This window comes from Dermochelys coriacea, chromosome 24 (assembly GCF_009764565.3).
Source record: "Dermochelys coriacea isolate rDerCor1 chromosome 24, rDerCor1.pri.v4, whole genome shotgun sequence".
NCBI lineage: Eukaryota > Metazoa > Chordata > Testudines > Dermochelyidae > Dermochelys > Dermochelys coriacea.
Window position 1 is genome coordinate 15,006,873 of NC_050091.1, and position 18,145 is coordinate 15,025,017.

The following is an 18,145-nucleotide window of genomic DNA, read 5'->3' on the forward strand; positions in this document are numbered from 1 at the left end:
AAACTCTGTCTCAGAGTACAGTTTAGAACACAAGAAAATATTCAAACCTTTAAAAAAACCAAAAACAGGAGAAAAGGATGAAGTTAGGTGTATGCACTGCTAATGGTGGGGCCCAATTATTAAATGTAAATATTTATAGGCTAATGGTTCTAAGTCTACAACAGTCAACTGCTTATTCAAGTAAAAAGTTTTATTTGTGGATTAGAGATACATTGTTCTCTTAAACTCAGAGGTGGCCTTGTGTTTGGAGTTCTGTGTTAGTTCTCAGAGTAGCAGCCGTGTTAGTCTGTATCCGCAAAAAGAACAGGAGGACTTGTGGCACCTTAGAGACTAACACATTTATTTGAGCATAAGCTTTCGTGCGCTACAGCTCACTTCATTAGTTCTGCAGCCAACCACAGTGATGAATGGAATTCAAAGCATTAATCTACTGAATACTTTTTCCCCTTGTCTTTCCATCCACCAAAATAAACCCCGATATTTACCGAGAAAAATCACAGAATCATAGAATCATAGGACTGGAAGGACCTCGAGAAATCATCTAGTCCAATCCCCTGCACTCATGGCAGGACTAAGTATTATCTAGACCTTCCCTGACAGATTTTTCCCTACTCTTAAAATCTCCAATGATAGAGATTCCACAACCTCTCTGATTACCTGTTCTGTTCATTCCCTCTGGGGCTCCTGGCATTGGCCACTGTGGTGTGGAAACAAGGATTAAAGGATTTGACTATAGGCTCCTCAGTTATGTCAAGATGGAGTACCATCAAGCTAACTCTGAAGTCTCATAATGCGAGACTTGGGAAAGCAGACTCTGTGTCTGAAGCGGGTGGGAAACAACACAGAGTCAGTGTGACCTAACCTTGAAGATAATGATGTTGTGAGACAGAAGTGAGAAAATAATGGAATGGGCAGGACATAACATAAATAAATTGCAGATGTTTTTAATTAATGCATTCCATGAAAGAGTATAAATGGTAGTGGCTTATTGTTTGTACTTTGGAGAAACTGAGGCAGAGATGCTCTCTGTCAGCTGTATTTCTTCCCTGGCAATTGCCTGAAATAAAGCTGTCTCTGATTTTGTTGCATTCCAACCTGAGAGAGAGGATTTATTTTCTTCCACAGTGGGAAGAGGGGATACTGGACTAGATGGAGCATTGGGCTGACCCGGTATGGCCGTTCTAAGGTTCTGTTCAAATCAAGTTGTATAATGTTGCAAACTTTCCAGCTGCGTATTTAAAATTTGATCTAACTTCTCCGTGTGTGTGCACGCGAGCCCAGAAGACAGCAGGCTCAACTGGAGTTGGAACATAGGCGTACCCTGTCCTCCTCTCAGAGGGGAGTTCACCCTCCTTGCAGGCCGGATCGCCAGGTCACAGCACCCCTCCATTCCCTACTATATTGACCTCCAGCAAGTCTAGCTGGATTCGGTGGCTGCTCTGGGGTCCTCTCCTGAAGCGGGGAGCCAGCTGGTGAAAACAGACAGAGACACAAAGTGTTCTAGGCAAAGTGGGATTCATTTAACCAGGGGGCCGCACTGCAAGCAGATAGGGAGGGGATAAAGAGAACCAAACCAACTTTTCCTTGGCCTCCTGTGGCAGTTTGAATTAGAGTTGCCAATTTGGTAATTGCTGACAACGGGAAAACCCAAGGCCCCGCCCCCTGCTCCACCTCTTCCCCCAAGACGCTGACCCCTGCGCCACCTCTTCCCCCAAGACACTGCCCCCACTAGCTTCTCTACCCCCTACCCACATCACTTTCTGCTCTTTCCGCCGCCCGCCCCATCCCTGGGCTCCCTCTTCTCTGGGGCTGGGACGGGAGCTGCTATACCCTGACAAGGAGCCTGCCTGCAGAGGGGAGGCAGCTAGGGTGACCAGATGTCCCAATTTTATAGGGACAGTCCCGATATTCTGGGATTTGTTTTATATAGGCACCTATTACTCCCCACCCCATCCCATCCCAATTTTTCACATTTGCTATCTGGTCATCCTAGAGGCAACCCTGGCTGAACAAGGCCTGGTTCAGGTTACCGACCTGGCACTTCCCCATGCCCTGTGATAACCAGACATTTGGTGTCCAGTCAGTATATCTGACCGGACATGGCCAGGTCCCCTTTTCTAATGGACTTTCTGTCGAAAACTGGGCACCTGGCAACCCTAGTTTGGACAGGCAAAGCGGCCTGCGCCCCACTCCCTTCTACCCCTCAATCCAGTTTCCCCATCCAGTGCCGTCCCGTTCTCTGAGACCCCACTTTCCAACTGCTCCCAAGGCCCTTGTTTGAAAGCCCCCTGGGTCCCCAGCTGTGGACTTTCCTTCCCCACCCCCAGCGAGCCCCCAGACCAGAGCCATTGCGGCACCGTCCAAAGGAATTAATGGTCCCTTGTGCAAGTGCCGGCACCTGGACCTTGCATATGGCCCTGGGCTGGGTTCCGGCAGCCGAATTTAGCTCAAACTGACTGAACTCCTTCCTTAGAATTGGTCTTGTCTAGCACCTAAGGGCTCCAGCCACAAACCAGGCCCCGTGGTGCCGGGCACTGGACAGACACCACAACAGACGGCTGCCCTTTAGCCAGCAACACAATCACATACAATTAACCCAGCCGGCCCCATGTCCAGCACACAGTGCTACAGTCTGAATGCATCAGACAAAGACAGCATTATTATCCCCGCCCAACAGGTGGGGAAACTGAGGAAACTGTACGTTCTTAACTCCACCCCTCTTGTGTGTGTAATTAACCCTGCCCCTTGTGTGAGTACCCTTAACTCCTCCCCTTTGTGTGTGTGCCCTTAACTCTGCCCCCTTCATAGAGTTTATGGCTTCAGGGGAATATTAGGTTATCTAATCTGATCTCCTTTAGATCACAGGCTGACGTAGCTCAGCGCTGCCAACCCAGTTCAGAAATCATGAGTCCAGCTCAAAAAATCATGAGATTGGCTTACGAATCATGAGATTTTTTAAAAACTTTACTTTCTGGTTTTGGAACTGTCAGGCTCACACTCAAGGCTAGGACTCTGGCTTTTCCCTGTAACATGGGGCTAGAAATATTTTTTGTTACAAAAGGGGAGTGGAATAGTTCAGGCAGCCATTTCCCGGCCCTGAATGAGCCGTTCATCAACCTTTGCCAGGGCTGAGTGGGTGGCCACAGGGCATCCAGAGCCGCATCAGTGCCTCCATACCCAGCAAAAACGCTCAGGTGCCCTAATTCTCATTGGTAGCTGGCATGATGGGCTGCAGGCACTGGGCTGGAGTCCCCATCCGGGCTGATAAAATCCTGAACAAATCTTATGGAAGTGAGAGAGGCTTTGCTGCATTGAGCTCTGCCTCAGGGAATTGCTTTGGGGTCCGTTGTGTTAAAAGTGGCAATTGTGCAGGGTTGTTGGGGCAGTGTATGCACCTCCTCCAGCAGAGCAGCGGCCCAATGTCCCTCCTATGGTATCCACCCTTCAAAGCCAGCCCTGGGGCAGAGATGCCAGTGCTGGGTCCAACTGGGTTCTCCAGGGACCAAGACAAAGAAATGACTTTTGGCTAAAAGCCCTGGGTTTAGTCTGGCTCGGGGCCTCCTGCTGATCCAATCTAATTTACCTAGTGGATCTAATTTATCTAGATTTCAGTAAGGCGTTTGATACCGTGCCACATGGGGAATTATTAGTTAAATTGGAAAAGATGGGGATCAATATGAACATCAAAAGGTGGATAAGGAATTGGTTAAAGGGAAGACTGCAACGGGTCCTACTGAAAGGTGAACTGTCAGGCTGGAGGGAGGTTACCAGTGGAGTTCCTCAGGGATCAGTTTTGGGACCAATCTTATTTAATCTTTTTATTACTGACCTTGGCACAAAAAGTGGGAGTGTGCTAATAAAGTTTGCAGATGATACAAAGCTGGGAGGTATTGCCAATTCAGAGAAGGATCGGGGTATTATACAGGAGGATCTGGATGACCTTGTAAACTAGAGTAATAGTAATAGGATGAAATTTAATAGTGTGAAGTGTAAGGTTATGCATTTAGGGATTAATAACAAGAATTTTAGTTATAAGCTGAGGACGCATCAATTAGAAGTAACGGAGGAGGAGAAGGACCTTGGAGTATTGGTTGATCATAGGATGACTATGAGCTGCCAATGTGATATGGCTGTGAAAAAAGCTAATGCGGTTTTGGGATGCATCAGGAGAGGCATTTCCAGTAGGGATAAGGAGGTTTTAGTACCATTAGACAAGGCACTGGTGAGACCTCACCTGGAATACTGTGTGCAGTTCTGGTCTCCCATGTTTAAAAAGGATGAATTCAAACTGGTGCAGGTACAGAGAAGGGCTACTAGGATGATCCGAGGAATGGAAAACTTGTCTTATGAAAGGAGACTTAAGGAGCTTGGCTTGTTTAGCCTAACTAAAAGAAGGTTGAGGGGAGATATGATTGCTCTCTATAAATATATCAGAGGGATAAATACAGGAGAGGGAGAGGAATTATTTAAACTCAGCATCAATGTGGACACAAGAACAAATGGGTATAAACTGGCCACCAGGAAGTTTAGACTTGAAATCAGACGAAGGTTTCTAACCATCAGAGGAGTGAAGTTTTGTCATAGCCTTCCAAGGGAAGCAGTGGGGGCAAAAGATCTATCTGGCTTTAAGATTCTACTCGATAAGTTTATGGAGGAGATGGTATGATGGGATAATGTGATTTTGGTAATTAATTGATCTTTAAATATTCAGGGTAAATAGGCCTAATCCCCTGAGATGGGATATTAGATGGATGGGATCTGAGTTACCCAGGAAAGAATTTTCTGTAGTATCTGGCTGGTGAATCTTGCCCATATGCTCAGGGTCAGCTGATCGCCATATTTGGGGTTGGGAAGGAATTTTCCTCCAGGGCAGATTGGAGAGGCCCTGGAGGTTTTTTGCCTTCCTCTGTAGCATGGGGCACGGGTCACTTGAAGGAGGATTCTCTGCTCCTTGAAGTCTTTAAACCACGATTTGAGGACTTTAATAGCTCAGACATAGGTGAGGTTTTTGTAGGAGTGGGTGGCTGAGATTCTGTGGCCTGCGTTGTGCAGGAGGTCGGACTAGATGATCAGAATGGTCCCTTCTGACCTTAGTATCTATGAATCTATGAATCCAGCAAACAGCCAGGGCCACTGCCCCATGGAGGGCCCCACTCCCTGGGGAGGGGGAAGGACGGGGCCCGCAAAGGTCCCATCAGGCTGGGGTTGGTTCTGAGCTGCAGCTGGGGTGAACCCCAAAGCAGCCTCTTGGGGGGCTTTTACCTGAAGAATCCTGCAGGTGTCAGGGGGCTGCTGGCCCCTCATTAACCCTCAGGGCAGGGAGTTGGTTGGCCCTCTCCCAGCGCCAAAAGAAAGGGACCCTTTCTTTTGAGAAATCAGGACCCTAAGACTGATAGTCCCCGGGGCCAATGGGGCGAGGCCAGTGCACCAGGTCAGCCTGGGAGCATGAGGTGCCTGGCGAGAGGGGCTGAGCTAAGGAGAACCGCAGCTGGAAGGGCAGAGGATCAGCCCAAGGAGCCGGCTGGAGGCAGAGCAGCAGCAGCACTGAGGCAGCCTGGAGCTGGGGCTGGAGCTGTGCGGAGCCGGGTGCAGTGAAGCAGCTGGGGAGAGCGAGGGGGGCCCTGGGCTATGAACCCAGCACAGGGAGACACCCCCAGCCAAGAGGCCCTGCAGGACGACTGGCAGGGGGATCGTTACCCCGATGGGGGGGGGGGCCAACACTGGGAAGAAGGGTCCTGCCACCCAGAGCCTGAGGGCATGTGGCCACCGCCAGAGCAAGTGTCCGACCTGCGGCATTAGCACAGCCAGGGCCTGGGCAGGGGCCTGGCACGTGTGAGGAACAGGCTGTGACCTTTCCTTACATCCCAGAGACGCTGGCTGTGATGTCCCTGTGCTACAGAGCGGGGCGACGGGTTTTCCTTTCACCTTTCCATTTTTTCCTTAATTTTTTAATTGGTTGCTGTTTAATAAATTTTATTTGCTTTGAACTGTATGAAATGATCAGTGGGTCAGGGAAGCGTCCAGTGCAGAGAGAGCACCCCAGAGTGGGGACACCCTAGACCCTGTCCCATGTGACCACGACCAGGTGGGGGGTCGATCCCCCCAGGAATCCTGGGCCCAGCCCTGTCGGGGTTACGAGGACTCTGCCACACAGGAGAGTGGAAGGGGAGTCCCAAGGTCAGGCAGGCCCTTGGGGAAAGGGAAAGGGAGAGGGAGCCAATCCCTCTGGGGTAGTGTATAAGTCAGGAAAGTGCCCCACAATTGAGGGACCATTCCCCTGCTTACACAGGCTTGCATAGGATGGGCTGGGGAGTGGCTTAAAACTGCCGTGATTCCCTCTGTCCTCAGCCTGGGAAGAGAAACCAGGCCGTGCTCTGGGCAGCCTCTCTGTGCTGGGATTCGCCCAGTGCAGGCAGGGAACGGTGCAGCCCAGCACTCCCCCACTCCTAAGGGAGAGAGATGCAGGTCTCCACGGAGAAAGGCGGGAGCTGGTAACCGAGTCGGGCGGAGTGAGGAGGGACCTGCTGGACCAGTGAGGGAGATATAGGGGCAGTTGCCCTGAACCATGACAATCGGGCATCACCCAGCTCCCCAGCAGGCCCAGCTGCGAGACGGGCAGGTGGAATCCCTGATCCTGTGGGAGGTGTCTCAGAGACTCTACGGCTCCACCCTACATAACCCCATGTCTGTGAGACAGACACACGCCCAGTGCTCTCTGGTCAGACCTGCTCTGTGTGTAGTGACCAGGCTGACCTCTGCTGGCTGCTCCTCAGACACTATAAGTGGCCTACTACTAGTACCAGCTGAGGGAGTTCCCTGTCAGCTCCCATGGTCGAGTCCTCTGTATATGAAGCTGAAGGACATGGTACTAGTCCCATCTCTTCCTGTGTGTGTGTGTGTGTGTGTGTGTGTGTGATTTATATATTCAACAGGGCCCGATCCCAGCAGGCATTGATCGCCCATTGATCGCCCTGGAGCCAATAAGGCCAAATCCCCAGCTGGCGTCACTCGCTGCAGCCAGGTGGGCTGTGCAGATTTATAGCAGCCCAACGTCTAGCCTGCCTGGATTTTTGTGGATTTTTGTCAGTGCACACAGAGGAAGAGATGTCACTTTACACTGGAAACACGTCCATTTATTGTAGCGTCCCCACATTCAGTTTCCATTAGAGACAGAGACGGTCACATGCAGGTGCCACCCTGGTCTCTCTCTCCCCTGCCCCTTTAATACCAGTCTTATATAGGTCCAAATCCAAGCCACATGATGCATTTCCTTATTAGTTATTTTTCACCACTCAAGCATTATTAATAAAGCCTTATAAGGAATAATGGAAAGACAGTTTCATAATTAGCACAGTGCTCATGAACCTTGTTATTATCAAGATCTGTGGTTTGCTGTGGCAGTATTTTGACTTGGGACTCCAGGGTGGAGTTTGGGGTGCAGGCTGGGGTATTTTGAGGAAAGAACACTCCCAAGTCTTGCATAGTCTGCTTTCCTGGGAAAACATAATCCAGCCTCCACTTACTGTTATTATGTGTAGAGCAGTTAAGAGGCACTAACATTCTTCCCTAGGGGTTGGCCATAATTGCTGTTAGGGAAATAGGCATGTGTATGTTGACAGTGGGGGTATGATCCTACGTAATGTCCCTTTGAGGTATCTGCATAGGTAAAATTATAGCAGAGTGGGGCAAAAAGCCAGGGGGAATAACTTATGCGTTTAATGAATAGTAGGGAGCCGGGGGCCCTTTTGCCCTGATCTTTTTCTTGTATAGGCATGTAACCAGCTTGTTCGGTCATTCCCCATTCAGATATATCTGCAGGCAGCCCTACCACTGGGATTCCCTGTGCCTGGTGTTCTGGAATATGTGAACAGATCCAGGAATTTGTTAGATTGGCGGCCCGAGCCACTTGTTGGGTGAGACTGAGGTAGAGGTTTTTATGCCAGCCTCCCTGTAAACCTGAAATGGTGTTCCCAAGTTCCCTATGGGAAGGGACCTTTTGTTCCTCCCTGGACAGATGGGCAACTTTTATTCTTACCGGGGGTTTTAGGGGAGGGGTGGCAGGGGTGTTAGCGCTGTCGTGTGCCCAGAAGAACATAATGGGGTCATGCAAATTTAGCAACAACATGGTTACACACACACAAACCAAGTAGAAGGCATAAGCCACTTGCATGCCATGGCTGATTCTTTCATTCTGGCAGCTGGCTCAGTCATGGTTGCAAGGAGCCAGTGGGCGCTAGGCTCACCACTGGGCTTGGAAGGCGTTATTATGGCCTTATGTTCCCTGTGCTCCTTTACCAGCGGGACAAATTTTTAACTGGCTGTGAAGGCAGTTCACTGGAGGTTAGAGGTTAATTGTCCGAGAATTGAAGACCTTGCTGTTGGAAGGGAGGTGCTATTTCCTCCTCCTTAGGCAATACCGAGGCTCCTTTGGGCAGTGTTCTGAGGTTAGGCTCTCAGTTGCTGGCTGAGAGTTCACAGCATCTGGGCCCAAAGGAGGGGAAGTTTTCTTGCAGTGGGAGGTGTGGATCCAACTGGTGAGTCCCTGGCACTTGACTGCAGTATGGGTGGTCAGAAGGACCTGGTAGGGACCTTTCCAGCGAGGCTCCAGGGAAGTTTTTCTTTGGTGCACCTTAATGTGAACCCAGTCTCCAGGCTGTAATGAGTGGCATGGAATGTCAGCCGGTTCTGGTAAGGCACTGTGTACCTGTGAGTGAATAGACCTGACACAACGAATTAGCTTCCTATTGTATGCCAGTACAGATCATCATTTAGCTGCAGGTCCAGCTGATGAGAGAATGGGGGAGGGGTTACTGGCATTCTCATGGGTCTGGCCATGAGGATTAAATGTGGGGACAAGCCATGTTTACAAATGGGTGTGCTCCTCATGTGCATGAGGGCAAGGCATCGGGCCATTTCAGGTTGGTTTCAGCACAGATCTTGGAGATTGTGTTTTTCAGGTCACCATTTTTGCATTGGACTGCCCCCGCACTTTGCGGGGGGTGATAGGCACAATGAAAATGTTGGGTAATGTTCAGGGCCTTTCAAACAAGTTGCATAACTTGGCCTGTAAAGTGAGTGCCTCGATCACTATTAGTATAGACTGGTAAACCAAACTGAGGGATAAAGTCTTTTAACAGTCTTTTGGCCACGGATAGGCCTCGATCCATTCAGAATACATGCAAACGCAAACAAGGACATATTCATAAGAACAACATTTCAGCATATCGATAAAATCAATCTGGATATTGACAAAGGGACCCTATAGTGTAGGGTATGCAGCTGGTTTTGCCTTTATCGGCCTGCCACTGTTGTGGGCTAGGCAGATGGGGCAGGTATTACAGTATTGTTGTGCTATACTGGAAAAATTGGGGGCAAACCAATGTAGCAGTACTGACGCAGTCATCCCCCCTTTGCCCACGTGTGCCTGGCCATGGGACACGCAGGCGAGGTAGGGGAGCAGAGCCTTGCGTGCCACCAAGAGGCTGTTTGGGGAGCACCACAAGGCATCCGGATGCAATGAGCATCTGGCCTGCCCCCACCCGTCTCTCTCCTGGTCCAGGGCAGAATTTTGCATGAGAGCTAAATCCCGGAGGGAGTCAGGTACAAGGGGGGACAGGGCACAGAGGAAAATAAAGTCAAAGGGAGCCAGAGACCCGGACATGGCCGCCTGTTTGGCAGCAGTGTCTGCCAAGGCATTTCCTTTGGTAACATCATCATAGGGCTTCTGGTGCACAACACATTTTACGATTGCCACAGTGGAAGGAAGTTGGAGGGCAGAGAGAAGAGTATCGACAAAAGGCCTATGACTGATTTTGTTTCCTCCAAACATGAGGAATCCCTGATATTTCCAGAGCTGTCTATAGTCATGGACAACTCCAAAAGCATATCGTGAATCCATATAGATGGTAAGATTTTCCCTTGGCCAGGGTGCAGGCCCGAGTAAGGGCGACAAGTTCTGCAACCTGAGCCAAGCGTGCTTCAGGGAGGGAGTGGGTTTCAACTGTTTTATACTGATAACAGACAGCATAGCCAGCCACCAGCTGGCCAGAAGAATTTGAGGCAGGACCCTCATAGAACAACAGATTTGGATTCTGGAGCGGGGTGTCCTTTAGGTCAACCCTAGGACAAGTAAGTTGGGTGGTCACAGTGAGACAATCATGGGGTTCGCCATCCGTTGAAGTAGGGAGCAGAGAAGCCGGGTTGAGGAAGGGACAATAGATAAGAGTTAATAAGCAGCAATTCATATTTTGTTAGTCTTGAGTTGGAAAGGTGTTAGGTTTTGCTTTTTGTGAGTAATGCAGTTACAGCATGGGGGACAGCAACACACAAGGGGGATCCCAGGACAAGAGTGGCAGAAGTTTCTACAAGAGAAGCTGCCACTGCTACCACACAGAGGCAGGGAGGGAGTCCAGCAGCCACGGGGTCGAGAGGTGAACTGTAGTATGCAACGGGCCACTGTTCATCACCGTGCATCTGGGTAACTCCCAAAGCAATGCCCTCCCACTCATGACAGAAAAGTGTAAAGGGTTTCTGGTTGTCTGGCAAGCCCAATGCAGAGGACCTGGTAAGGGCCTGTTTAATCTATGTGAAAGCCTCTGTTGTCTCAGGGGACCATGGGAGCGGTTTGAGAACTTTATCAAGAGTTAGCTGCTGCAGGGGCTTGACAATAGCTGCATACCAGAGGATCCACTGGCAACAATAACTGACCATGCCCAGGAAGCCATGCATTTGCTTCCTGGTAGTCGGTTTGGGGACCTGGAGAATGGCTTGTATCCTCGAAGAAGATAGATGCTGTTCTCCAGCTGAATCATCATGTCCTAGATAGCAGACCCTTGGTAGACAGAGCTGAAGTTTGGACTTAGATGCTTTGTGGCCCTTGTAGGCTAAAGCCTGTAACAGAACGAGGGAATCGGTCAGGGACGCATCTAATGAAGGTGATGCCAGAAGCAGGTCATCCACATACTGGACCAGGGTGGAGCCCATAGGGAATTTGATATCGTCCAGGCCCTTTTCAATGGTCTGGGAGAAAAGAGTGGGAGACTTGGTGTAACCTTGGGGCAGTCTAGTCCAGGTGTATTGAAGGCCTTGATAGGTAAAAGCAAACAAAAATTGGCTATCGGTGTGGATGGTGACCAAGTCGACCACAGTGAAATAGGTGGCAGACGAGGGAATATGGGATGGATAGTAGCAGGATTTGGCATGACAGGGAAGGTAGGGAGAACAGCAGCGTTAACGGCGCGGAGATCCTGGACAAAGCGCCAGGTTTGTTTGCCAGGTTTCTTGATGGGCAGGATGGGGGTATTATACTGGCTGAATGTAGGGACAACAACGCCCTGTTGGATCAAGGATGCAATTACTGGTCAGATCCCTCCTTCAGCCTGTCTAGAAAGAGGCTATTGCTGTAGCCTGGGAAGCGGCTTTGCTGGGTTTAAACGAATTTTAACAGGTTGGGCAGTAGCAATGCACCCAACCTCATTAGTATGATCCGACCTCAAGGAGGGAGGGACATTAGCCAGCAGTTCCCACTGCAGTACGGAAGGGCCGAGGTCAAGTACCTCCTCTGGAACATTGGTTTGTAAGACCACCAGAACCTCATTGTGGTTGGGATTGGGAACGTCTAAGTATACTCCATCAGGGGTACAATAGATTTTACAGCCTAATTTACACAGCAAATCCATTCCCAGAAGATTAATAGGTGAACACTGGCTGAGGAGGAAGGCGTGTTGATCAGACAGAGGACCAACGGAGATAGTGGGGGGTGCAGATAGGGGATGAGGAATCGGAGTATTACTCATATCTACAGTGCTCACTATTTGAGAAGTAATGGGGCAGAGGGAAAAATCACTGGCGCGAAGGGTGAATCGTGATGCGCCGGTGTCTACCAAGCAAGAAGTAGGCATATCATTGATAATACAAGTCACATATGGGCCAGACTGGTCCAAGGGGACGAGTGAAGCGATGATGCTACTAATCTCCTGGCAATCCTAGTATTCCCGGGGAGGCACGGTAGGCAGGGGATGGACAGTCTGGACTAGGACCTGAGGGTAAGCTGGTTGACCAGGGCAGAAGGGACATTTGCTTTTCCAGTGCCCCATATGCTTGCAATAATAGTAAGCGCCGTCGGGTGGGCTCCGGGAAGGCGAACGGTGGTGTCCTTGGTTAGACTTCCCCCTTTTTCGCAGAATGGACGATTCTTCTGAGGCCCCTGAAAGTTCTGAATTTGGAGGGTCAACAATTTTTGCTCGGTTTCGTCCTTTTTCTTTTCTGCTTGGTGATAAAAATGCTTGGCAGCTGCCAAGATGTCATCGAGGGGTTTTGTTTCCCACCCTATAATGCCTAATTTTAATTGGTCTCCTAATCTGGGAAGGAGTCCCTGAACGAAGGCTGCCACTATGGCTTGGGTAATGCCTTGGTTCACATTATCTGTGCCAGAATGTCTTTCAAAGACCTGCTGAAGGCGCTGCAAATAGTCAGCAGGGTCTTCTCCTTTAGTTTGTTTACAAGTGTTGATTTTTGTCCAGTCCGCCCTGTGGGGGCAGACCAAGGGGACTGCATCCACCAATTTTTGCTTATGTTCTCTCAAAGAGGCCGTTTGTTCTGGGTTTTGGTGGCCTGGGTCAGTGCTAGGCCAGCCAGCTGCCACATAAAGGTGAGTTAATATCTCCTTGGGCAGGACATCCTGGAGGAGTTGATTTAGGTCTACCCAAGTGGGGTTATAACAATTTATAATGGTTTTTAGCTCTTCCTGAAATTTTATAGGGTCTTCCCTAATTTTTGGAAAATTACTGGTGATGGTATTCAAATCCAAGGGAGACCAAGGTGTATGCACAGTCACCAAGGCCCCACCTTCTTCACCTATACCGGGGAGTTGGCGTAAGGGCATGTTAAGATGTGATGTAGATGGGTGGGTTTAGCTACATAGAATCATTTGACCACCTGGTTCAATAAGGTCATCAAGAACGTCTCCTGTGTGAGACACCTCAGTAAATAGTCGATGAACTATGTTTAGGAGGGAGGCTGTTGAAGTTTCGGGACATTGGTTGTTCGGGGAAATCAATAAGTGATGAAGGGGAAGCCTCTGGGGATGGGCTGTCGGAGGAGGCCTTTGGCATTTGCTGGGAGCTATCCAGAGGGGAGTTGTGGTTAAAGGGTGGTGTCACTGATCCTTGACTTTGTAACCCCCGACCAGGATTTCCTGGCACATTTGGCGGCGGGGCAACAGGAGGTTGTCTTGTTTCCAGAAAACAGATCGATAAGATCAATTGATGGACCCGACGGAGTAGGGATGGATGGGGAGGTTCTCAGGAGGGAGATCTAGAGAGTGATTTGCTGGCCAGCAGCGGTCTGGGATAGGGTTTGGGACTTGAAAGGGGTTTGGGATACCGTTAATTTTTTGTTTGCCTTTTGCAATTGGGTCTTAAGATGTTCTTGGGAATTTTTAAGTTTCTCATTGGAGTCCTTAAGACTCTTTATCTGAGATTCTTGGCACCATTTTTCCATTTCCCCATACCAACTAAAATATGCATTAAATTGACCTTGGCCCATCTTATAAGTCAACAATGCGCCCCTAAGATGTTCTACTTTATCAAGGTCAAAATTCCCCTCTAAGGGGAATTGTAAGTCCGGATTATCCCTGGTATACCAATTCCATTTCTCCAGATACTTGCAAGTGCTAGGACTGTAATTCTTGTACATATAAAATGCAGGCATGCCTTTTGGCGGGACAGGGATCGTTTTTGACCCACCGCCTCCCATTCCTTCCCCTTTCAGGGAAGGTTTATTGTCAGGGTTTCCACGACTCTCTTTCAGGAGGTCAGACCAGTCAATGGTCTATTAGACCATCCTTAGGTGGTAAAGGGGAAACCAAAGGAAAGAAGTTGAGGGAAACACACTCGTACAAGGAAAATTCAGAGGATGTCCATGACACTCTCACAACCCCCTTCAGCAAAGAGCGTCAGCTAGTGCCACATACTCTATTGTGTCTGGCGAGATGTAGGATTAGTCAATAACCCAAAGAATTAGGGTTGTCTAAGGATGGAAAAATAGGGATAAGCACTCCTTGCCTCAGACGGGGCCCGTTTTGCCGGTCAAGCCATGCAAAAACAGCCCATCTTGGCCAGGGCTTTTACCGCCCTTCTCCGCTGGGGCCACAGAGCTTGCTTTAAAGACACCTCTGGTCACGAGCTGCAGCTTCGCAGAGGACTCTGGGAGTCTGTGACCCTTGCCTTCACACTGGCGCACACACACAGAGAGACCAAGTCCTATACAGCCACCTTTGTGACTTTTCCGGCCTACCTGAAAGTGTCAGAGCTGTTTGACAATAAAGTTCAGATCCAGCTTACCCAATTCCAGAGCCTACAGTCAGTTCTCCACCAAAAACCCAGTACAGAGATTTTCAAAAGGTCCCTTACCTTTCACATGGCACCTTGGGTTTGGAGGAAAACAGCCTGCGGTCCTCTAGTCATGGATGGCACACGGTGGATCCCGGACGAGCCCCTAAATTGTTGTGGAAAACGAGTCACACCATCTGTTTGGTTCAAACAGTCTGAGGCCTTTTTATGGGGAGACGAATCTGTGCTATCAGAACTCCGTTCAAAAAGACAAAATGCCAAAATATTTGAAAAAAATCTCCAAGGGCATGAAGGACAGAGGCTATAACAGGGACCTGCAGAAGTGCCACGTGAAACTTAAGGAGCTCAGGCAAGCCTACCAAAGAACCAGAGAGGCAAATGGCCACTCTGGGTCGAAGCCCCAGACATGCCGCTTCTATGATGAGCTGCATGCCATTCTAGGGGGTGCCCCTACAACTACCCCAGCCCTGTGCGTGGACTCCGTCAATGGATCTCATGCAACAGGGATGCGGATTTGGGGGACGAGGAAGATGATGAGGAGGATGTTGAAGCACTGGAATGGGTTACCTAGGGAGGTGGTGGAATCTCCTTCCTTAGAGGTTTTTATGGCCCGGCTTGACAAAGCCTTGGCTGGGATGATTTAATTGGTGTTGATCCTGCTTTGAGCAGGGGATTGGACTAGATGACCTCCTGAGGTCTCTTCCAACCTTAACCTTCTATGCTTCTATGGCAGGTAGGAAGCCAGGAGTTGCCAGCAGGACCATGGGAGGAAACAGAAAGACAGAGCTGTATGAGAACAGGGCTCACTGGAGGGGCAGGCTTGGGGATTTCAGAGCCAAGGAATGGCCTCCTGCTTTTGTTTCTACTGTGCTCTGGGGAAAAGGACAGGGGGGACACTAACTGGGAAGGAATGAGAGTCCACTGAGAACAAGTCTTACTCACACTATCGCTTCCCCTTGGAATGACCCTGCCAGGCCCTGGAGCTCAATGAGCTACTTAGGCCAAAAAGGCAATGCTAAGTACTCTGCAAACTCTGCTCCCAGGCATCTCACACAAGGGCCCCCAAAGCAGAGCTGCTTGATCTCCCAGGGTCTCGGCTGTAAAATGTGGATAACATGCCCCCCGCATCTTGCTGGGGAGTTGGGAAGATGCAGTGAATGAAGGAATGAGATGCTACAGTGAGGAAACACCACAGAAAATCCCATGAGGAAGTAAAAAAATCTCCAGAGCAGGGTTTGACTAGCTGGCAGTGGAATAGGCCTGGGGCCACACATGGACCAGGGAAGATTAAACCAAGTATTGAATAGCTGTCCATTAAGTGAGCATGTCACCATGTGCATCGAATGAGGCAGGGGGCCGGTGGCAGTGTTTTATCCTGCCATTAAAGGCTGTGTCATGATTCAGATGCACAAAGGGGCAGAGATACAGCTGCACAGGGTGACCTTAACTCTGGCATTTCATACCTCTTGAGTGTGCCTTTGTAAACTTAACAATGTTCTCTAATGTAGCATTATGGATGTAATTAATTATTTATGTCACAGGAACATCTTTAGTCCAAGTAAGATCAGGGCCCCATCTTGCCAGGCACTGCCCAGACACAGCGAGCAATAGTCCCTGCCCCTGGAGCATCCCATTCCCCAAGCTCCACAATCTCGCTCTGTATAAACACTCCACTCTCCCTCCATTACTGGGACCCCGATATCACTCACCTGCCATGGCAAAGTGGAGAATCAAGAAGGGAAGCAGCATGGACTGGGAAAAGGAGCGGACCCACATTTATCTGCAAGACAAACACCAGACAGGTGGGCTAGACCCGGTTATGAATGAGACCAGCCCATGCATCAACACCAGCTGGCCTAACCATTCCGAGGACACCCAATATCTTCAGGTGAGAGACGGGCTCCCCCATCTCCCTCCGATTTCACTGGTGGTCAGGGTGCTCAGATGTGCCTGGGATGAGCCTGGCAGTGGGATTCATGTCCTTGTTGCCTGGCCAGATTAAAAGATGCGGTGCCTGTTTCCTGACTTTCAGATTGAAAGTGCCCCATTGACCACAATGGAGCAACCGCCGATTGACCTCCCCATTGGGATCTGGCCCCATTGACTCCAATGGAGCGACGGCCCATTGATCCCCGCTGGGATCTGGCCCCATTGACCCCAGTGGAGCGATGGCCCATTGACTCCAGCTGGGGATCTGGCCCCTTTGACCCCAATGGAGCGACGGCTGATTGACCCCAGTTGAGATTGGATTAGAGCACTGAAGCTTTGTTAACAAATCTGCATTTGCACAGATATGATTCAGGCTGCTGGGGCTCATTGTCTGAGGTGGAGCAGCAGTGATGTGTCCATGAGAGCAGGGTGTATATTATTATTCATTATAATAATTATTATCTATTAGGTGTATTACAGTGGTGCTCAGGAGCCCCAGTCATGGGCCAGGACCCCACTGTGCTATGAGCTGTACATTATCTATTAGGTATATTACGGTGGTGCTCAGGAGCCCCTGTCACGGACCAGGACCCCACTGAACAAAACAACTCTCCTGACTCTGAGCTGACACAGCCGAAGTCTAAGACAAGAGACAGCAGATAAGGAGACGCTACTGGGCAGCGTGATCGGCAGCAGGCTCAGCGCACTGGCAGCTGAACTGCAGCCAAGGTTCTTCTGCAAGTATCACAGCAAAGGGGAGGTCTGCAGGGAGGATCTGTAGGAAGAGGATGAGGGGGTGTGATGGGGTGAATGCTCCACAGAGGCCCTGGAGTGGTTAATGTGGGCCTGGGAAGCCAATTGTGTCACCTGGCTGCCCCTGGAAGGAGACCCAGCCTTAATTCATCCTGAAGCCCAGCTGGGCTGGAGCAGGCTGGTGCTATAAAGAAAGGAAGTTTATAGCAGAAGGGGGCTGACATCTGAAGAGATAGATGCAGAGATAACAGGGTGGGTAGAGCAGGACAGCCGTCTGTGTTCCTAGCCTTGGTGTCTAGAAATCTAAAAGGCGATTGACTTATGTGATCATCCTGGCAGCTGCACTACTGAGGATATTGGCATAGACTGGATTAGAGACATGCAGCTGGCTACAGCTCTAATTTGATCTGATTCCTTGTCAGGCAGAAGGACAAACAAAACAGGGACTCTGGAAAGCAGAAATGACATAAGTGAAATAACATTCCCACATCTCCAAATAGCTGGAAACAACAAAGCAGCAAAACGTGCTCTAAAAAAAACAAAAGAGGGGGATATTACGATATTCTTAAGTAGACAAGAATTTAAAAGCATGCTCATGAGGGTACTTGTGAAGGAATGGCAAGAACTATGGACTAAGGAAAGAAAAGAACAAAGGATCTGTGATGGGGTGTGACTCACTATTGGTGCCTCCTGCTGGCCATCTTGGGGATTAGCTGTGCAGGTCAGTGCACCCTCCCCCAATGGTGCCTCACCCACATCACATCTGCTCCCAGACCCACATCAATACAGGGACTGTGACATCCTCCCTCTGGCTGTATCACCATCTGTGCTGCCACCTTTCCGGGTGTAGTACAGCCAACCATCCATCCACTTTCCCAGTACGGAGGGGAGGGACCAGTCCTCCATCCTTGAGCTCCAGGCAGGGACTGACCCTGCTCTGCCCTGCAGCTCTTCTTATAAGGGAATGCTGGGCCCAGATTGGCTGCTCCTCACAGCCGCTCTCCTGTTGGCTGCTTCCCCACACAGCCTCCCTAGACCTCTATTAACCCCTTACATGTCAGTGTGGGGCAGATGCCCCAGCACAGGGTCTAGGATGGGTGCACAGAAAAATG

The 18,145-nt window shown here is 49.8% G+C and overlaps 1 long non-coding RNA gene across 1 annotated transcript; it reads right to left on the reverse strand.

Moving 5' to 3' along the window:
* Positions 1-14,409: 14,409 nt before the first annotated feature.
* On the reverse strand, positions 14,410-17,940 carry LOC119847897. Its single transcript, XR_005290176.2, has 3 exons — positions 17,813-17,940; positions 16,061-16,131; positions 14,410-14,496 (listed from the first exon to the last, which is right to left on the reverse strand). It is a non-coding gene; the product is annotated as an uncharacterized LOC119847897 (long non-coding RNA).
* Between the last annotated feature and the right edge of the window lie 205 nt (positions 17,941-18,145).